We start from the raw sequence: 22,053 nt of genomic DNA on the forward strand, positions 1-22,053 counted from the left end.
ATCTCAAATAATTTTAATTGGTTAAAATAAAACACAGTACTGTTTCTAATTTTCATTGGTATTTTTACTTTTATTTTGATACAGCAGATTTGTGCCAAGAAGGTTCCCTAATATAATTATCTGAAGAGCCTGATGAATCATTGAAATGTCTGGATAAATATTAAATTAAATGGCAAAATTGACCTTATTCATGCAACTATCATATTCTACCAAAAATGAGGCTTTGAAATCCATCCGGTCAGGATGGTGGCTTGCCACTGGAGAATCTGTGGCAGTGAATGACAAGTTCCTTTTTGTTATTCAAAAGAGCACTAGGTTATAGCTGTCTCAGTTTAATCCTTGATTCACTTGTCTTCTGAATCACGTTATGCAGAGACGACTTGTGGTGATAGTGCGGGGGCACAATGTAAAGGGAGGCCATGTGACTGCTGCACGTATTGCCTCTGGGAGGATCCGTCCAGCCCCACCTACTTGGGCTAGGGCAGCTAATCCCACTGGTTCCTGGGGGTTTGGGGCCACAGGAGTGAGGAGCACATGCCTCTGGGCCAGGCAAACTCACAGCGCCAGTGTCTCCCTGGAGCTCCTGTGCCCTCATGGACATTTCAGTAGGGGGAGGGGCATGGGCAGTGCCCCTACCTCCTGCTGAGCGGAGGGACCCTGCTCCTGGCACCTTCCCCAGCGACGCTGTGGCCCTGTGCCACTGTGCTCTCCTTGCCAGTGTTACCTGCTGGGGATGGGGGGGCTCTGTCCTTCTCCAGCTGCACCTCCCCCAGCACTCTTCTGGCAGGCTCGGCCCCTGTCTCCGGCAGCCAGGCCCAGGCGGGGAGCAGAGAGGGCAGGATGGAACTGCTTTTCACGCTAGCTGAGGGTGGCTGCTCTGCCTTCCTGCCTCTGGGCAGCCTGGCGACTGCTGGTGAGAGCCCTGTTGGGGAGGCAGCGGCAGCCCGTCCAGGGGTCAAGTGAGTTCTAAGTGCCGAGGGAGTGGTGCAGCAGGAGAAGGACAGAGCCCCCTTCCCTGCCGGAGCAGAGCAAGCCCTGCAGCAGAAATCGGGGGGAGGGGGCACTTGACCCCTCATGCCCCACTACAGGTCGCCTCTGACTTTATTCCTGGGATTACTGCAACTGTTGCGTTGTTGTTTATGTGATGTAATAGTCTCTTCCAGAGATTGTATTTTAGGTAAACAGATTTATCTTCCTTTGTGGTTTCCACAGGTTAGTGACAAATACAAAACAATACCTAATCTTGTTGTTGGGCTTTCTTAGTCTGAAATGTTAACATTACTCTTGGAATTGCAGCTACGTGTATATTCTAGAGCCACCCTTTTTACAAACTATTTTGTCTAATATTGATGAGGAACTTTCTAAAATGTTCTTTGGAGAAAATACTGTTTTTATAAAAGTAGTATGTGGGGTGGGTGGGTGGAAAGTAAGCCTTGGTACACATTTAATTTACTGCATGACATCTGCCATATTTGCTCAGTCTCCTATTCAGATCAATCTTTTAAGACTTAATTTTTACCCTGCTAGATCATTGCAGCTTATGAAAAATAAGATACACTCGTTCTACCTCATGAATCTGTCTAGAATTATTGATGATAGTGAATTAGTACTTATTTTTGTCTGGCTGCTGATTAGAAAGAGAACAAAGGTTCATTTTCAGAAATTATATTGACCTTTTGCAGCTGAGAACTGTAATATGCTTGTTTTAATTAGTGGATAAATTTACATATGAAGAAAGTGGGGGAGGAGCAAACACTCCCTGTAGTGCAGTGAATCAGTGTAAGGAATTCATCACTCTCACATGACAGGAGACTAGTTAGTTTCACTGTGTGGTTGGCATTGCTGGGAAGGGATTCTGTGGAGGCATGCTGCATTACTGTTTCTCTGCTGTAGCTGCTGGTGCTTTTGGTCTCATGGTTGACCTGCCAAGTCTTCAGATTTCTAAACCCTCCTGCAGGGTCTGTGGGGAAAACCCCCTAGCTGAGGCAGAGGAGCCTCTCTGACTGGCTGCTTTTCCACATTCTCCTGCCAACAGGTGAACTGGCAACCTAGTCCCTCACCATGTGTAGCAGCCAGGGTTCCTTTCTTCTTACGCTGGGCAAGTATGGGTTGGAGTGCTTCTGCAGTACTCCAGTCCAGGGAACTCTTAAGACAGCTGGGAGCAGCTGCAGTATTGTCAACTAAAAATATGAGTCAGAGGTGTAAAAATCATGAGATTTAAAAAAATCAAAAATATGGATTCCTTTTATTGGCATTACAGTGCCTGAGCCTTTAGGGACAATGTTTTCAAGGTTTTCTGCACAACTATGAGGGAGCGAGACTTTCTATTTTTTAATTGAATCTGAGTTTCCCTCATAATTCCATAACTATAGGAACTGAGCCTTTAAGAAAAACAGCAAGACTTGCAATAGAATTGCAAGAGTTGGCATCAATGCCAGCTGCTCCATACTATCTCTGAAACTCTTGACACTGCTACTACCCTGCCCCTAGCCCAGGAGAGCGGTCTATCCTATTGCTTCTGCCCTTTGGGCCTAGGTTTGAATGGGGGAGGATCCTGCCCATTCCCTCTCTGGGCTGAGATATTTTTGTTAATTTTAGCTGATGGTTCTGTCTCTGCATTCTCATCTCCTATCTCTCTCTCTGCAGCATTACACTATTTCTGGAAGGCTTCCATCAATGCTGACAGCTGGCCCATTGTGGTCAGGCATGCCACCTCCGTAGCACTTTCTTGTGGCGTGGGGTGGCTCTGCAGTGCCCTGTCTGTTTCCCCAGGGTTTCCTGACTCCTCCAGGGTTTCATGTGATTCAGTGGCTGGGTCACTTTCAGACTTCAGTCCCCTTTTGGGGTAACAAGAGTCCAAAAAAAGTACAAACAAACGGAAAGTTATTTAATCCTGCTTGGGCTTCTTCAGCCTACCTTCAGGGTGCTCTTTACATCTCTCTATTGCTCTCTGACTCGAGGGGCCAGCAGACAAACCCCTTCTGTTACTCTCCTGGCCCTCCCCTGGTTTCTCAGGGTTCCTGCTCTCTGCAGCTTGCAGGAACCTTCTGAAAACTCCCTCCAGCTCCTCTACTCTTCTCTCTTTCCCAGAAGGCTTGTTTGAGTCACATGTCCCACCAGTCACACTCTTCTTGATCTTACCATCTGGAAGGCAAACTAATTGTATCACAGGTGGCGCTGGGTCCATTTCCCTTTAATGAGCCAGCCACCTTGACACCCATCACTGCAAAAACATAACCCCTCTGTCAAAACTGTAAACATACATTTGTTGTACTTCATAAATCTAGTCCTAAAATAATGCCAGCTTTGTAGGCTGTATAGTCTCTTGTTCTAAGTGAAATGTCCCCTGGTCATTACAGGATTTCTTGTAAATGTAGTTGTCATTTCCTCAGCATAAAGTTTACTTTCTTTAAAGGGTGCCAAGAGAATATTCTGTTTTTTGCCTATACTTCTAAAAGTTGCACTTGCCTACAGACACATTTTCAGGTAAGTAATCAGCTGTGCATAATTTTGTGGCAAGTCTATTTTAATCTTCAAAAGGTGACAAAGATGACAGACTTGGCATGATAGTGTTGAACTGTGCAGTGCCATGAAAAATAGTCCTCTGTAGTGTTTGTTAATTAGTTTGTTCTAACTGACTGGTTTCATCTTGTCTTTTTATCACTTAAAAGCTTAGAGTTTTATTCTGGGGGAAAATACCACATTTTAGAAGCTTTAAGAGATCTCACAAAATCTCCTTTAGCAGCCATGTGTGAGCCTCCGTGGTGTGGGAAATGGGCCATGTTTTGAATGCTGAATCAGACCCTTAATATGATAAATATTTTCCAGAGGACTTAACACTGTTTGTTGATGCTCCACTGTATGATCTCTTTCTAAAACATGGAATGTCACTTCTACCATTTATTATATGTGAACAGTGGAGTCTGTCTTTTTTGCTTTTGATAAAGAGGGGAGAGTAATACTAATTTCCTAAGTGTCTCACATCTATTCATATAAATGATATTGGAGACACACTGGGACATTGGCACCAATTTAGTGATTAGCTTAGAGACTTCACGCTCAACCCTAGCTGCTCTTGACGCTGCCCACAGGAGAATAGCAGGGCATTCCATGGAAGTTATCCAATAGGTCATGTCTCATTAGGATTAATTTTAGGCTATTTTGAAACCGTAAGTCTCACCCGTTTGACACACAAATGACAAGACACTGAGGGTGAGGCAAGAAAAGGGAAAATCTTCACTCTGATGCTTTATTCTCTGAATCCACTGGGATTGAATCAGATACTTGTACCTCATGTGTCCGATGCTGTCATTCATTTTCAGGAAATAGGCAGCCACTGATTGAGACCTGCATACAAAATTGCTGCTAATATTGTGGTGTTCTTCTTTCCCACCCCCAAGCCTTTATATTGCTAGCCAACAAAAGCCCAAGGGACCTCTGCTGAACTAAAAAGGGGAGGAAAGATTCCAAAACCTACTGAAGGGAAAAGCAGCAGCTCTATGGCATATTCCCTCTTCTCCTATTCATCACCTTCCTCCCCAGGAGCTAAAGAAAGCTGCTTTGTGATAGCTCCTGATGGTCAGGATTCAGTTGAGGGGGAAGAGGGTGAAAGCATGTCAGGGAGCAGCCACTGTGTGCAATATATTTTTCTCAAAACAAGCTGATTTTCATCTGAGTTTCCTGGCAGAAGTTAATGCTGTTTTGTCACTGTGCATCCCGCTGCTCCCTGCAGACGGGAAAGGAGTGCATGGGTGTTGCAGGACAACAGCTTCAGAGAGCTGTATTGCCAGTAAGTTTAGGCGGTTGGTGATGGAGCATCACAGAAGCTTCAGGCTTTGTGGGACTGGAGCTCCTTTTTCCCCCTTGAATGTCTGGGGGCTATTGGAGGCTCTGCCATCTTCGGGCCACAACCCACACATTGAAACATTCTGCAGAAACTCCACGAAGTGGCACTCCCAGTGTCCCTTTTTCTTCTTGTTGGCATGCTGTGGCCTCAGGTGCCAATTAGTTTCCTGTCTACGTATGCAGCTGTTTCCCAAGTTAGGCTTTCATTCTCTTGTTTTTGTTTGTGCTAGGTTTTCAGAAGGCAAATATTCTGACAATATTTGTCCAAGTCATTGCATAACAGAACAAATGCCCCAAAATGTTATTTTTTAAACAAGTCTTTGTTTTACAGCCACTCCAGCCGTTTTACAACCAAAGCCTGGCAATTCTGAAAAGTGCCATTGCAACAATCGGTGACAGCAAGATATTTCATGAGACCTTTTTAAACATTATAACACAATGTTTCAGGAATCAAAGGCCAGTAGCTGCAGGGATGAATGAACCACTGCCACATCCAGATGCAACATTCCAAGCATTGGTTTTCCTATAACTGAGCTACCATATAATGGGAACAATTTACTGGAATCATGGGAGATTTGCTTACCTATGTATTAGCCCTTTGCAGCTGCTATAGCAAAATATTTATCAGCTTCGAAGATATAGTTCAGACCAGGAGTTCCCAATCTATGGCCCACAGAGAGGTGGCTGGTCACATGGCTTTCCTCTATTTTTCTATATTGCATTAAAATAGGCTAACATACATTGAATAGGTTTCAGAGTAGCAGCCGTGTTAGTCTGTATTCGCAAAAAGAAAAGGAGTACTTGTGGCACCTTCGAGACTAACAAATGTATTAGAGCATAAGCTTTCGTGAGCTACAGCTCGCTTCATCGGATGCATTTGGTGGAAAAAACAGAGGAGAGATTTATATACACACACACACAGAGAACATGAAACAATGGGTTTATCATACACACTGTAAGGAGAGTGATCACTTAAGATAAGCCATCACCAGCAGCAGGGGGGGGAAAGGAGGAAAACCTTTCATGGTGACAAGCAAGGTAGGCTAATTCCAGCAGTTAACAAGAATATCAGAGGAACAGTGGGGGGTGGGGTGGGAGGGAGAAAGAATACATTGAATACTTTGCTCATATTACTTTCCCATGTGAGCAATTGCTGTTTTAGCCACAAAGATACTACCTGACTATGAATGGGAAAGTGGGGTCTATGGGGCAGTCTCTCTATTGAGACACATTCCATGCTAGGGAAAGAGTTTTGGAACTCCTGGGTTAGAACCTTATGGAATCCTCCATCATCCACTGTCTTGTTGGTCAAACTCCAACTTTTAATCATGCCAGAAGCTGTTTGTTTCCCTCTAAAACCTGCAAAACCGAATGGCAAGACTCAGTTTGGACCCTTTCCCAAACTAAAACCTGCAGGACTCGAGCAGCCATAATTGCAGCATGGCTCTTTGGTTGGCCTTGTCATTGGCAGAGTCCTTCTCACTGTGAATGAGAACAAGTAAGTGCTGTGAAGTCTTTGGCCCCGTTCTAAAAAATAACAATTTTGGAGGAGTGGACAGTTTCACTGAATGGAAAAAAGATGATTTCCCACGACACTTGGCAAATGTTAGACTATCCCCCAAAATTGCCATTTTTATAAAGTTTGTTTGGATTTGTCTCCTCCCATCTCCCCGTTTGTCCTGCTGTTCCAACTTAACCTCCCCTTTGCCTTTCTCCCTGTACCATTCCAGAGCCTTATCCAAAGCACTTCATTGTCCTATGCTGCCTGCCTTTTTCCTGTCAACCTACCTACTTATTCATTCTTCCCCCTCCCAAGTGTCTGTTCTCTACTAATCTTGCCTAGTTTGTCTTTGCAGCCCTTCTCTTGTATCATCCTCTCTTGCCCTTCTATCTACCCTTCTTTATCACCTGTTTTTTCCCTTCACATCACTCTCCTATGCCATATTAGCATGGTATCAATCACTCTTCTCTTCCAAAACACAGGTAAGCAATCTCCTGCCTAGCGCCTGTTCTCTCAAGCAATTTGCCTTCCTGTCTCTACAATTCCTTTTTAAACTACGCGGCCACTACTAAGCCCCACCATTCCACTAACCTCCTTCCTCTGCCTCAGGAATACGGTAACCTCCTCCCTGCCAAGACCACTTTTTAGACCCAACTGCCCTCTGCCTTCAGGCTTGCTTTCTTGCTGTATTAACCGGGTGGTTAACCGGGTGAGTCCCACTGCTTAGACTACCTCCTTGCTAATAACATTGGCCTCTCTTGCCTGACTGAGAGACTTGGTTCTCAAGCTCTGACCTCTTCTCTTGATCTGCCTGTCATTTTTCAGAAAAATCTCAGAGCTAATTATCAGATCACTCATCTCAGTTTGTCTTATCTTATTCTGAGCCCTTCTTTCACCAGCCGGCCTGACTGACTAGTATCTAGGCTGCCTTAGCACATAAACTTATTCCTCAGGATTTCATCACCTCTGTTGACCTCTTCCTGTTTGGTCTCATAAATGGAGATTACAGCACATGTATCCTCTGATTCTCTCTCGGACATTTTTGTTAATTCTGTTTAATAGTTCTCCAACCCAGACCAAGGGAGTGTATGGCAGATTGCATTCAAAATTCTGAAGTATAAAGCCTCAGACCTTTTCAGAATTTTAAAAGGTAATGTTACTTGTTTGTTATGTTCTAAATGCTGCTCTGGGCCTGATCAATGGGGGCATTCAGCATTTGTAGGGGGAATAAATAGATTTTTCTGGCTTTGCTTTCTCGTTTCCTTTTTAATATATTCCCCTTTTTTGCTGAAACATTTTTAATGACAAACTTTTACAAAAGAGGTGCATATTTTTTCCCCTTTTTTTTAACCCCTATATTGCAGATTACTAGGTATTGATTTGGCACATCAGGCTAATAGGTTTGAATAGGCTTTTAAATAACAATCATCAAACTTATTAAACTCAAAATGTGGCCCTACACTGTTGTTTTTCCTAACAATTTGCAAAGTTCATCTAATTATTTCTGTGGATTAAAAATGATTGTGTCTTTCCTTTAAGACTTCATAATTGCTGACATTTCTCACACAGATGGTGAAGTTTTGGATTCTGTGTTTTGTAAAAAGGTTCAGTGGGGGTTTGCATTTTTTTTTGAATTGCACCTGCAATTGTATCATTAGGGTTTCTTGGGTGGGGGGAGAAAGGGTGAGGTAGAAAAAATGTGTAATAAATGCATAAATAAATTGGCAAATCCTGCTGAGTTGCTGGCTAAAGCATATTCTATAGAAATAAATTCTTAGCTCACTCGCGTAATAGTTGGCTGCAAGTGGGACTCTTTGAATTGGTGTTAGAGCAGTATTTGTAACATTTCAATCTATTGTACGCTTCCTGAAAAGGCAGGCTGTCTAAGAATGCTGCAAAAAAGATGCTGGCTGCTGTGAGGGTCTTGTCTGTTTTTTAAACTGGATAAAAAAAATCACTCCTTAAAAATGATGTGATGTGAGAGTAGCTTAGCTGTTCTTCCTTTAATTTCAATATTGCATCAGTTTCCTTTTTCATCATAACCACAGCTGTTAGACTGAACTACAATTTGTGTATTTTCAGAGTCCTCCCACGGGCACAGGTGGAGGCCATAGAAAAGTTTCTTTAAACAGGCTGGCATTTTTTGATTGGTTGTTACACTGCTGTGCATGGTGATGGCAAAGGGAGCTGCACTCTGACTCAGAGATTTCCTCTGTGCTTATCCATAAGTGGGCTTTAGCCCACGGAAGCTTATGCTCAAATAAATTTGTTAGTCTCTAAGGTGCCACAAGTACTCCTAGTTGTTTCTAGCTGAATAGTGTGGGAGTGCTGCAGCCTGTATGAGATAACAGACAGAGATCAGGATAGTTTAATGGTTCTGGAGCAAAATTTGGGGAAGAATGTATTGTGAGAACCTCTTTGTCATTCCTACAGAATACATGACCGCTTTCGTCATCTTTTCCCTTACTCAGTATGGTGTCTTTGCCAACATCTGTTCAGGCTTGATGAACTTGACAATTGACAAAAAGAATGTGTCCATATTGCATTTGAGAAGGCCCTTCTTGTGGGTTTAGTGACTGTCTTTGCAGAGTCTTTCTTTCCTAAGAAAAGATGACAGAAAATGAATGAGATTTTGGATCAAGATGAGGAAGAGGTCTTGACTAATCATCCCTGTATTATTGCGCCTTAGTTCCCACTTCCTCAGACTTACACAAGTGATCTTAAAAAAAAGAAAAGGAGTACTTGTGGCACCTTAGAGGCTAACAAATTTATTTGAGCATAAGCTTTCGTGAGCTACAGCTCATTTCATCGGATGCTGTAGCTCACAAAAGCTTATGCTCAAATAAATTTGTTAGTCTCTAAGGTACCACAAGTACTCCTTTTCTTTTTTGTGAATACAGATTAACACGGCTGCTACTCTGAAACAAGTGATCTTGCACCCACATTCATCTTTTCAATAACTCTCTTCCTTAAGGATTTCTGAAATCACTTCCTGAGTGTTTCCAAAATCTATGGCTAGCAAAGGCACTTTAGACACACCTTTGTAAGAATGTGAGTGGCTGTATCTGAGAAGGGTTGTCACCTAAAGATAATGATCCATAAGGAAACAGAACAATCACAATGACATCCTACAAATGAAAGGTCATGGTGGGTTCTCGCCCCTTGAGGTGCTGTGCCGCCTGGAACTGGGGTACCACTGAGCCCCCCCGACCCACCAGCCTGGGCTCCCTCTCACACTGTGCTGCTGTGACAAGTTGCTAAGTCTCCAAGCTTGTTCTTTCAATCAGCATACACACAGGTAGGGACACACCCAGCCGTTGTAATTTGCAGACAGGCTTTCTGACCAGCACCTGCATGGGAAGGCTATACAGCTAGGGAACTTACCAGCTTCTCAGGCACACATCTCTCTCTGGAGGGTAAACCCAAAATTATACCATCTTGCACTGCACAGGGAGTTCTTAAGTGATTATAAGGGATAGCAAACAGATCAAAGCAGATTAGAATCATAGAATCATAGAATATCAGGGTTGGAAGGGACCCCAGAAGGTCATCTAGTCCAACCCCCTGCTCAAAGCAGGACCAAGTCCCAGTTAAATCATCCCAGCTAGGGCTTTGTCAAGCCTGATTACCTAGCAAATAAAACGAAAACACAATCTAAGCTTAATATACTAAAGAAATTGGATATGGGTAGCAAATTCTTACCCTAAATGATGATTTAAGCAGTTTGCAGCTATTCTTGGGACCAGCTGCCCTTGCTTGCAGCTTAAAACCCCAGGTGTTCTTCTTGCAGGCTAGAAATCCCTCTAGCCTGGGTTAGGTCCTTCTCCCCCAGTTCAGTGTTTGTTTCTCGGGCGTTTTCAAGCGTCTCCTTTGGGTGGGGAGTCAGAAGAAGAACCCCAATGATGTCACTCCCCTGCCTTAAATAGCTTTTGCATATGGCGGGAACCCTTTGTCTCCAGCTTTAGTTCCCAGGCCTTTCAGTGGAAAAGCACTAGTATTCTGTGATAGAGTCCAATACCAGGTGACTTGGTCAAATGTCTCTGTAGGGCCATAGCAGTCATGAGTCAGAGGCTGTTTGTAGCATCCTCAGGAAGGCTCCCTGGTGGGAGATTAACATCTTCTAAGATTGTTGTTCTCCCTAATGGCCCTTCCCAGCCAGCCATCTAGACTGATTACATTCTTCTTAGTGGGCATTCCCCAGATGTAAACACATTTGTAATAGATGCATGGACAATATTTCTAACTTCAGATACCAAAATGATATATGCATACAAATAGGATAATCGCATTCAGTGAATAATAACCTTTTCAATGATACCTTACATGACCTATCTTGCATAAAATACATCATAGTTACGCCATTATCATATCATATATATATATATATATATATATATATATATAATACTATGAAGAATATGGGGTGTAATGCCACAGTGACATTCCTGACATTCTGACCAGCTCTTTGCAGCTATACCACATGGACAATATAGTTTTGGTAACATCTTGTTAAAACAAACCTAAACAAGTTTAGAACCAGTTTTATAGGATGTGGGTGGTGAATTAGTAGTTCTTTTTGTTCCCAAAGGTATGTATTATTGAGCAATTATCTTGTATCATCTTGATGGAAAGACATCCCAGTGTTAGAGCAATAGTTTAGGACTCAGAAATGCTGGTTCAAGTCTCTGCTCTGCCACAAACTTCCTATATGACTATGGAGAAGTCACTTAGTGTCTCTGTGGCTCAGTTCCCTATCTGCAAAATGGGAATAAGAGCACTTCCCTACCTCACAGCAGTGTTGTGGTTAAAGATAGTGAGGTGCTCAGATACTAAGGTATGGGGGACCATGTAAGTATCAAAGATAGGTAGAATTTAGAGAAGATGGAACTAGTGGAACAGAGTGAGTGAAAACCACAAATTGCCTCACTTTAATTTAATGGACTGCTGTAGGCATTCTCATTGGCCTGGGCTGGTGGAACTAAGCCAAAGTTTACAGGTAGTGCTATTGTCGTGATTTTTCTGCAGAGTTGGGATGGTTGGTGGCTAAAAGAACAGTAGGGAGCTTTTCAGCATTTCATCTACCTTGCCTCGTAGAATTGAATCAAAGGGAATTTAGAGGTGGAAAAGATCTATTAAAGTAACCTAATCCTTACCCATGTCAGTGTAGGATTGTTTCTCTACACTGTATAGTCTTATTGTTTTCTCCCATTCAACTGTAAGCATCCCAAACAATGAGGCCTCCATCATTTTGGAAAACAAAAATAATGTATCGATGGAACCACTTAAATATTGTTTTAATCAAGAAAAATATTAAAATGGGTTGTTCCAATGTGAAGGTTTTGAAATGGTTTATTTTTACTCTGAAGCACCATCTTTTGTTTATCTTGCTATTTCCTTATCCTACTGTTATCTGATCTGTTTCAGTTGAGTGCTGAATGACTGGGCCTAAGGTTGACCTTCCTATGGACAAATACACCTGGCATGTGAGATCAGGATTTGTAGGAGCCACATTAACAATGCTGAGGTGACACTTTTTATCTCGTGAAGTCAGGTTGTTGTTTTTTTTTCCTTTAAATTTGCCTGGCCTAATTTGGGAAAAAATCCCAAATGATCTAAAATCAATTACGTTTTCAATGTCAATCTTTAGATTAATCATGAAGGAATTAGTTTTCTTTATTAACATTTTTTAATAAGCTTTCCCTCCTCAGGCTCATACAGGACTGGATACTGATACCCCTCATGAAAATTATTTGGTACCTTACTCTGAACGGAGTCCAATGATTTCAGTGGGACTAATTTGAGGAGTAGGTTACTTCTACTCAGCATGATTAAGGGTGGGTGAATCTGGTTCACTTTTAGTAACAGAAGCTTTTACCATCTTGCAGATAACATTCTGATTGTGACTGAATCATGAGTTTCAGAGTAGCAGCCGTGTTAGTCTGTATTCGCAAAAAGAAAAGGAGTAATTGTGGCACCTTAGAGACTAACAAATTTATTTGAGCATAAGCTTTAGCTCACGAAAGCTTATGCTCAAATAAATTTGTTAGTCTCTAAGGTGCCACAAGTACTCCTTTTCTTTTTGTGAATCATGAGTTGCTTTTTGAGAAGGGAACTAATTGACTGGAGTGAGAGAGGAACCTGTTCTTTAATACTTTGGACTCGCATTGTTTTTGAATCTGTTATTAGCCCTTAGACATTTAAGGCCCAATCCTGAAAGCTTTTCTCTCGCTAGTCAATGGGATTGCTTGCCTGGTAAGGTACCAACAAACATGCATAAGAGTAGCAGAACTGGGCCCTTAGATATGTGCTAAGCAGGTATTGTTAGGCAGATAGTAGCGTTGGTTTGTGGCAGGTTAACTTGCAACAGAATGTAAATGAGTTTGGATGGAATTGCTTATCAGAAAGAAAACTGGGAAGCCATTTTTGCATTCTTTGAAAAATACAGTTTTTAAAAACAAGGCTTGGTATTCTGTGGTGTATATTGTGTACATTTAAATGTGACCAAAAAAGACAAGCAAGTTTGATAATACATTACCATGAAAAGACAAAGCAAAATATCATTACATCTGGTTCTTTTTTTTTCCAGTTTGATTTACACAAGGCAGAAAGTGCACTTAAAGCAAACAATGGAGTATCTGCGTATACTTTTTCGAGCATGAACAATGGTGCTTTCTCTGGCATCTGAAGAACCTAACAATCAATGTATAGCACAAAATAGCATAAGATTTACAAGTCCTGTATTGTGAGCACACAGGAAACTTGACCCAGAGAATGTATAGTGTTTACACCAGTTCTGTTCATTCAGTATGTAAACAATTCACAAGACCATAGCATTGTTCAACAGTGTATGGAATTGTGATCAAGATACACAATAGCATGTCATTGCCTCAAAATGAATTCACTCTTGGGGCTGACTTTCACTTTTGTTAAGATTCACAGATTAATATAGCTTTTCAGTTGAAATAGTTGTGCAATTGTTGAAGATTCATCAGAAAAGATGCATTGGACACAAAGATCAGCGAAAGAGGTACAGAGAAACAATCAATCATAGTAGATAAAAATAAGCATGCTTTGTTTTGAATTTTGCGTGCATCACACACATTTAAAAAAATGTCCTTTCATCTAGAACAAGCTAAACACAATTATTTGTTGAAGGAAGTTGGGAAGGCCAGACATGGTTTTCAGAGGTACTGCCTCTGTTATCCAAAGCTATGATTTCAGGTTACCAACATCTTCAAAACCATTCTATGAAGCCTTTAGGATAGGGTCAGGGCCTTCAAAGTCTTTCCATTGACTTTAATGGGAACTAGATCAGGTCCTAATAAAGGAAATTAATAAAAAGGCAGATTTGGTGTAAACACATTGTATGATGCTAATTGAAAAAGTTTCATAGTATGGTGATCAGAATTAAGACATTATCAAGATCTTATTCACTGTCCCTATCTAGACAAGACATGGACACTTACTAGCATTAAAGAACATGGAAATGGGTAGATACATGTGGACCAAGCAGATGCCACACACCCAGCCCCTGTTAGACTTGCAGTCAAGTATGTTCTGGAGAACTGTACCCTTCCTCTGGGTGACCCTTCACACTCAGCTAGTGCATTCATTGTCTTTCAAACCCCTTCCCCTACTCCACCTCCCACTGAAATTACAGCGGTGTCTCTCAGTCCATCTGGCTAATACTATCTTTGTTGCCATGAGTAATATTTTGCTTGTCTTGAGTTAGTTTGTTTCTGAGAAGCAATCATTAAGAGTTGAAAATTGAGCCATTTGCCTCATCTGCTAAGAACAAAGCATAAGAAAAAAATCTTCCTGCCAAAAAGCAAAATTGTTAAATTTGAATGATGATTTAGGTCAGGGATTGGCAACCTTTGGCACATGACCCGTCAGAGAAATCCGCTGGCGGGCCGGGCCGGTTTGTTTACCTGCCATGTCTGCAGTTTCGGCCAATCGCAGCTCCCACTGGCCGCGGTTCGCTATTCCAGGCCAATGGGGGCTGCGGCAAGCAGCATGGGCCGAGGGATGTGCCGCTGCTTCCCGCAGCCCCCATTGGCCTGGAATGGTGAATATGGCCAGTGGGAGCTGCGATCAGCCAAACCTGCGGACGCTGCAGGTAAACAAACCGTCCCAGCCCACCAGTGGATTTCCCTGATGGGCTGCGTGCCAAAGGTTGCTGATCCCTGATTTAGGTTGTATTTTTCTTAGCATCTAACAGTTGTTATATTAGGTTCATGAACAGGTTTAAACATATTTCAGGGTTTACTTCAGCTTTTAGAGGCTCTATTCGAATGATGCTTGTTTTCAGCCAAATGCAGATTGAAAATTAGCTATGAAAACATGTTGATGTTAATAATAGAACATATTATGTTATGTTCCAGTAGCACCTAAAGACCCCAATTGGGGAACAGGGTTATTGTGTTATGCATGTCATACACACATGTAATAATAATAATTATAATTTAATAAAGACAGCGACTTTCCCAAAAAACTTACTACCTACACATGTGTACATTTAACATCAAAGAACTAGTTTACCACTAAGGGACAAAAAAGCCCCAAATACCTTGACTACCATGGACTAATATAGGAGTCCTAACAAGAGGAAAACCCATGTAGACAGCACCTGCTCTAGTAGAGTGGAAGTAGCAGGTATACAGTTTCCACTTTACTCTTGTGTACCTACACTCAATATCATCCTTGTACTGTAGGTGTAAGGAAATTACTCTTCTTTACTGCCTTGTGCGGGTGTGTAGCCCAAGTCACAATCTGACCCGTATTTTTAAAATTCTTTTTAAAAGCACTTTTGACCAATAAGTTATATGGACATTTTATAGGTCTGGAAAGCTTTGAGAAACTTTATCTTGTATCACTTTAAAAATGTGCTGAGAACTTACAAATACATGTAGAATGCCTGGGTCTTTCAAACTTGTATGTTACAAAAATAGAGTTTACAAAACCCTTTTCTTCCTTTTCCAGAGTTTTTTTTGTTTCTTTTTATTACCAGAGACCTGTATAAGAACAGGATAATTGAGTCTGGCCCACTACTGAATTTTTAAAGGAGTACAAGGAGTGGCAAAGGTACAAAAGATACAAGGGAACTGTGTAGACAGAAATATATCTCAGACAAAGCTATCTGCACCTGCGGCTTATTGCCTGCCTAGAATCAGAGTCTGCTTTAACAGTCACAGGTTAGTTGTCACAGGATTGGTTTTAGATAGGTAATGAGCTGCAGGAGCAAATGTTTTGTCTGAAATGCATTCTGTGTCTTGACATATTGTCTGTCCATACAGCAACCTTGTATCATCTGTCACTCACTATAGAGTCTTTTTACAATTCAGTGAAGTCGCTCTTAAAGCGGGATGTACTTTCCCAGGATGTTAATAGAGAGCATAAAAAGAAAATGGGTGATTATGTAACTTAAATGCATTTTCACCAAAGACGCAAAAGTACATTGCTCTACAATCTGTGTACAGTATGTTCTGGCTTATTGACACTATTGTCTCTTTTCAGTGTAGGATAATTAAGGAGGCGGCCCTATTTACCACTGAAAGGTGACCTCTTCCTGGCAATGGATATAGGCCCTATCTCAGTCCCCATAGTACTCAGCCTCTTTGTAGCTTTTAACAGAGCTGACCACAAGGTGCTGCTGACACACCCATGTGACATAGCTAAAATTAAATGGCAATCACTAAAATAACTCCAGTCATTCATCTCCACCAATCCCCAGAGTGCTGTGATAGGTAACTACTGCTCCACCCCAAGGACCCTTACATGAAGAGTTCCTCAAGGATCCATTCTGCAGCACCTCCTCTTCAATGTCTACATTTGACCACTTGGAGTGGAGGTTAGATGCCACAGACTCCGTTCCCAAAAATACTCCCAGCTATACAATTAATTTTCCACAGATGCAACCAGCACCATCACAAGTGTATCAGTGTCTGCAAAACATAATCACCTGAAGGAGGAGCACTTGACTGAAACTGAACAAAAGGACTGACAGTCTTGTAAGACTCTTGTTGCTAAGACCCTGGATGCTGTGAATCTCGTTTAAATTCCTTGCTCTGCTCCATATTTCTTGTGTGACCTTGAGTGAGTCACTTTACCTCCTCGGGTTCTGAGTTCCCCATCTGCAAATTGGATAATACTTCCTTTCTCCCTCTTTGTCTCGTATATATTGGATGGTAAGCTCTTTGGGGCAGGGTCTCTCTAACGTTGTATATGTACAGTGCCTAGCACAGCGTGGTCCTGATCTCTGGTTGGGACTCTTGGTGCTACTGTAACACAAATAACAATAAAGGCAAGACCAATATGAGCCTAGTCAGAGGGGGAAGACTGTTTTCTTTTATCAAAGGCATCTATTCACCCTTATCAAAGTACTGCAAAGTCTTGGGGTTCTGTTCTGTAAAGCCTGGACACCCAGGTAGAATCAGTGGCAAAAAACCCTTGTCCACCCCTTGCTTGCTAGGAAATTTTGCCCTTTCCTCCTGATTGAGGATCTGGTTACAGTGACACATGTATTCATCACTTCCAGGCTGTTACTGAAACTTGCTGTATCTAGGGCAAAAGGAGGATATAGTGCAGAGGCTCCAGCTGGTGCATGATGTTGCTGCGTGGCAGGAGAGTTCATTGTTGTTTCCTTCATTGGTTCCCAGTCTGCTTCCATTGCCAGATTAAGGCTTTGGTTCTGATCTTCAAGCCATCAGTGGGTCACGACCCAGCTTCATCAATGGCTACATCTCACAGCAAGATATCTGCACTTCTGAGACTATGCAGCTAAGAAAACCCAGGATGAAGCCCATAAGAACTGGAATGCTCTCAGTAGAGGAGATTTGACATGGAATGAGCTTCCATGGGAGATCAGATTAATCCAGACTGTGATAGCCTTCAGGATACCCTGCAAGACTGTTCTCTTTGGCAGAGCATTTCCACCATATTCAGCAGGATGATGGTTATTCCTCATTCACAGCCTCTTTTAGACAGTGAGAGGAGAAGAATGGGTTTTACTAGGGACTTCGCTATGTGGATTTCATTTGCTTAGGAAGTGCTTAGATATTACTATCGTGGGTACTATAGAAGGTCTTTAGATTTTGTAATTCTGAAAGATAAAAGGAAAAGGATAAGTAGCTCAGTCTGTTATGTGAAAGTACCTTCTACACAAAATCTTTCATTAGAGGCACCTCAGTCTTATTACCCCACTTGTAGATCCCATTTGAATTCATGCTTCACAGAGGCCTGGTAGTCGCCTATTAAAGCACAGTAGCTTTCTTTACAGTGCAAACACTCTGTGCTGCATTGCCTGAGCCCAAATATGCCATTTCAGTTGGAAAAAGAAAGCTATCCAAGCTTGATAGGGGCTCACAAAGATTCACTTTCAGAATAAATCCAAAAAATAGGGCAGGAATTACAGCTCTCCCAGGATGTACTCATCCCTTGTGATAACAATGGTTGTAGGGGAAAAAAACCTTTCTAAACGAAATTGTTTTTCATGAGGCATGAGCTGCTCTAAAATTCCTTGTTTATGCCTTGCCAGTGGCCACACCTTCAAGAATTCAATAATTCTTTTGTGTGTGTTGATATGCAAGACACATAATTTTATACCCATAGTGCCACACAAATGTCTGTCTATGGGGTATGTGGTGGACTGTGCATCTGAAGGTATGACGGAGAAAAGTATTTAACATGGAGATTGTTAATGTTTTTGTGTATATGGCACTGCCATGATACAGTATATCGGAACACACTGTTGTGAGATACCCTAGAATGAAAGTGCCTGTGTATTCTAAGCTGTTTTAAATACATCCTTGTGTTTAGAAACTCATGTGTCAGTCTAATTAGCATGTTGAATTTGTGATCTTTAAATCACTCCACAGGGCAGGATTTCTACTTTTACTGAGCAAGCTTGTCTTGTGTTATATATAGGTTATCTGGGAATGGGACAGAATGAAAGAGAAATTTCCTCTATGCAGGGCAAATCTTGCCAGGAGACCTGAATGACTATCAGGATTTTCAGCAGCAATGAAAGACCCTCCTCTCCTGTTACTAAGGTTGTTAACCAAAAAACTGGGGAGCAATCCTTAGGAAGAAAAGGAGAGAGGATGAGCTTACTGTGGGGTGGTCTGGCATCCAGTGGGGACATGAGACTGTAACTTCTCTTTAAGTGTCTCACCCAGCTAAGTAACTTCTGTGACAGAAGTGCTTTCCACTTATCTAACTAAACAGTGAAAAACAATTGGCTTTTTAAGAGCAACCACAGCAGAGTTTCAGTGAAATAAATTTGATTTCTTTGTATTGTTTCATCCTTTTACATTTTTGTTAGTGGTTCCCTAAAATGATTCCCCTACAACCATGTGCAAATCTGAATTTTAATTCTAGCATTAATATGCACCCTCGCCTATTACTTCTGAATTCTGTATGTGGATTCATTTTTCACTAACCTCCCAGAATGTTGTGGGCCTTTGTAGAATCTTGTTGAACCTTCCAGACTTTCTGAGAACAACATTTTCCTTGAACCTCTTAGAATGTTGTCAGCCAGGCCCTCGCGGGTATATAAGGGGCAGCATGTTGTCAGTCAGTGAGATATACGAACGAAATGAAGTAAAGTGAGAGCCCAGCTGTGATACTGTGAACCTTGCCTTATTGTGTATTTGTGTTTTAAGACCTGAAGAGAATAAGTAGTGACACAAAAAAAAAATTCAATAAGACACCAGAGAGATCTATCAAACCCCTATCTATGCAACGATATAAAAGAAATACTGTTACTACTTTTGTCATGCGTAACATGTAGTGTTTGATGACTTTCTAAGACTGCAGAACATAGATTTTTGCTATATATCATCTAAAGACTGGCCAATAGCATTTTTAAGTCTCTCTGATGTTGTGCTTCAGTTCACAAGGGAAAAGGCGAGAAAAGAGATGTTTGCAGTTACTTTGGGATAATCATCATCTGTCTCATTGTGTCTGTTCAACATATACAGGGAGTGAAAGTGCAAATGCTCTTATCGAAGGGCAGATTTCCACAAAAGGGAGCCCAGTGGAAACCAATACCACCGTTGTCTTCTGTACCACTCGCAGCCACCAAATGCTCCAATAGCCACATTAGTGAAATAGGTTTGACTCAGTTCTTTGTAAGCAGAGAGGGAGGACAGTGTTGTTGAACTGAAATTCAGTTTATTAAAGTTGTTGTTACTGTGTTAGTGTGGTTGCGTGTCATGAGTTTAGTGGGGTGAGGCTTGTAGATTGGTATTGTGTTGGATGTGACTGTTTATCTCATGATTTCCTTAGTGTTTGCACTGTTAAGGAAATGCACCATGTTTTTTTGGTCATACAAGCTTTTCTTAGTCTTTTCTTGTGGTTTTTGCTTTGGGTGCTCCTTCTTCAATGAGAAGCCTCAGTAGAAATCTATCTGTCTGGGTGTTATCCAGTCAGATGTTTACTGAGGTTGGGGGGAAAATCTCCTGATGTAAATGCTTTGACAGTTTAAAAAAAAAAGATTTTGGTTTCTATCTAGGATGTTTATATAAAAGGATTGATACACAGGTCTGAGTTTTAATGGCACCTTTATCTTGGCCATCAGATTCTGCTGTAAAGAATAGTCGTCCTACTAAGAAAAGATAAATCCAAGTATGAAAGGTTTTGATGACGCTGTTTTAGTTGTCCCATAGTTCTTCGTTACTTTGTGCTATAAGCTGCAAGGAGGAGAGCTTCAGCACACTGACTGCTCTGGTGTAATATGCCAATTCAGAAGTAGATTGGTAACTAAGTATATGTAAATGTGGACCTCCTCATTATTCTGTGTATGCAACTGGTGCCTTTTAAAAAAGTACCCTTTCCAGGGTGAAATTCACCAGCGTAAGGCCCTCCATGCTGCTTAAGTCCTGCACTGGGGCTGTGCAGTGGAGCACAGGTCAAGGGCCTCTGTTCCTCTCCAGTGCTGCAGAAAGTATTTCTGTGCTAGCTCCACGTGGAGGGCAGTGATGGGGACAGGCTGTAGGAGGGGCCATGGGATTGGTCCATTCTTGGATCCTGTTATCCCAACACCCACACATGTAGGCAAAATGGCTGCAGTATGGAGGGGGGGGGGTTGTGGGCGCAGCAGCATAGCCCCGCTTTCTGGTCCCACGTTGGGGAGGTGGGTTTGCCCACAGATTCTATGGTGATTGATTCGTTAGAAATATATAGAAATATATAAATAAATCCAATGGTTTTCACACCCCCAAATCTGCTTTCCCCTTGGCATTTTGCTTATGTAGATGAAGGAAATTCACCCCAATTAAACTTTCTGGGTTTAGGAAATTCCTGTGGGCTACTTGAATTTCCCCCCAGCCCACATCTTCTCTGTTACTGGTCTGAGCTCAGAATTTTTTGTGTTGAGACTTTTGCCAGGATTATACATTCAATAGCTGTAGTATTAGACACTTGCACAGATTGACAAGGTTGCCCAGCAACCTTTTACATTTAAAATAAAAATACTGTTTCTGGTGCGGAGAGAAGTGGTTTCCTGGATTTGCAGTTAATAACTAACTATGCTGAATTGATGTAGTAAACGGACGCAGAGGGAAATGAAGCTGTTAACACCTCTTGTGAAAGAAGCAGCATAGAGCTAGGGTGGGCTGTTCGTGCGTGTGTGTGTGCGTGCGCATATATATATATGTATGTATGTATGTGAGAAACACTGAAACTCCTCCTGCAGCTCTGAATCTGCTGTGAGTCGCTGATATGACGCATGCTGTCCTTATTCACATTAGCTAGAACTCAGATGGAGCAGGTCTGGCAGTAGAAGAAGCAGACTGATATTGATTACCTGCTGCAGGAGACAATTGTGCCAAGAAATTTTTGCAGGCATGGCTGAAACTCGGGAGGCTCTGCTGAGCAAGATCAGTTTATGTTCGTAATTTTTTTTTTTAAAAGGTAAGAATGTTTGTTATTAGAGGAAGAGAGATGGGAAAAGGGAGATGAATAGCTTGTCACGGTTGAATTTCATATGCTTTGCTTTTCCTCAGAGTGCTGATCCTTGCAGCCTATTATTGCTGAGCATCATCTTTGCTGCTTGAAATGGCATACAGAGAATCATATGGCTAATGGGTGGTACATGTGCTACAAAACAAAATGATACACTCATTCACTAGTGCATCCTATGTTTTATATAATGCATGGCAGCCATGTTAAGGATAAAGGACTTCTTTCTAAGGAGCAGAGCTGTTAAATATTAGGGCAATGAGAGTTATTACACAGTACTCTGTTCATTATATGGAAAGCACTCCTCTTCAAGTTCATGCATTAAAACCAAATTTGCCAACTTCTGAATTTCTGCAATTCCAGAATCAAAAACAGCCTAGCCAGGATCACTGTAATAACTATTTAAATTTGAAATCACATCATTAGTTTACCCTGCATGTTAAGGTTGTGCATGTATGGCGCTGGGTGTGACCTGTACCTTACTGCTTCAATGTAAATGTTGCTTAGGTTAACTCCGTTGTTTGAAGTACTTAAAACAGTATCTCTGGCTGCTGCTTTTTTCCCTTTTTTGTGCCCCGAAATAACACACATTTACAATATAATACTGCTCTAATTATTGTTGTTTGCAAAGAATAGTACATGTGCTAGTCAATTCCTCGGGCTCAGAAGCTTGAATTTCTTTAGCTTAAATTTGTAAAGTGATGAAAGTAGTGGCTTTATAAGTTGGCATTCACTATAAAAAGTAG

At 41.7% G+C, this 22,053-nt stretch overlaps 1 protein-coding gene across 26 annotated transcripts in view; it reads left to right on the plus strand.

Moving 5' to 3' along the window:
• INPP4A (inositol polyphosphate-4-phosphatase type I A) overlaps positions 1–22,053 on the plus strand; it is a 188,054-nt gene that overhangs the window by 25,317 nt on the left and 140,684 nt on the right. For 2 of the 26 annotated variants that reach the window (XM_043519566.1, XM_043490430.1), the window contains exon 1: positions 20,946–21,259. The exons of 20 other annotated variants lie outside the window; for them this stretch is intronic. The gene's annotated coding sequence lies outside the window, so the exon portion shown is untranslated. Of the gene's footprint in view, positions 1–11,775; positions 11,871–20,943; positions 21,260–22,053 lie in introns of those variants that run through there. 4 more of the 26 variants (XM_043520318.1, XM_043520146.1, XM_043519927.1 and 1 more) reach the window with 4 other exon arrangements.

The sequence above is a fragment of the Dermochelys coriacea genome, chromosome 1, assembly GCF_009764565.3.
Source record: "Dermochelys coriacea isolate rDerCor1 chromosome 1, rDerCor1.pri.v4, whole genome shotgun sequence".
NCBI classification, from domain to species: Eukaryota; Metazoa; Chordata; order Testudines; family Dermochelyidae; genus Dermochelys; species Dermochelys coriacea.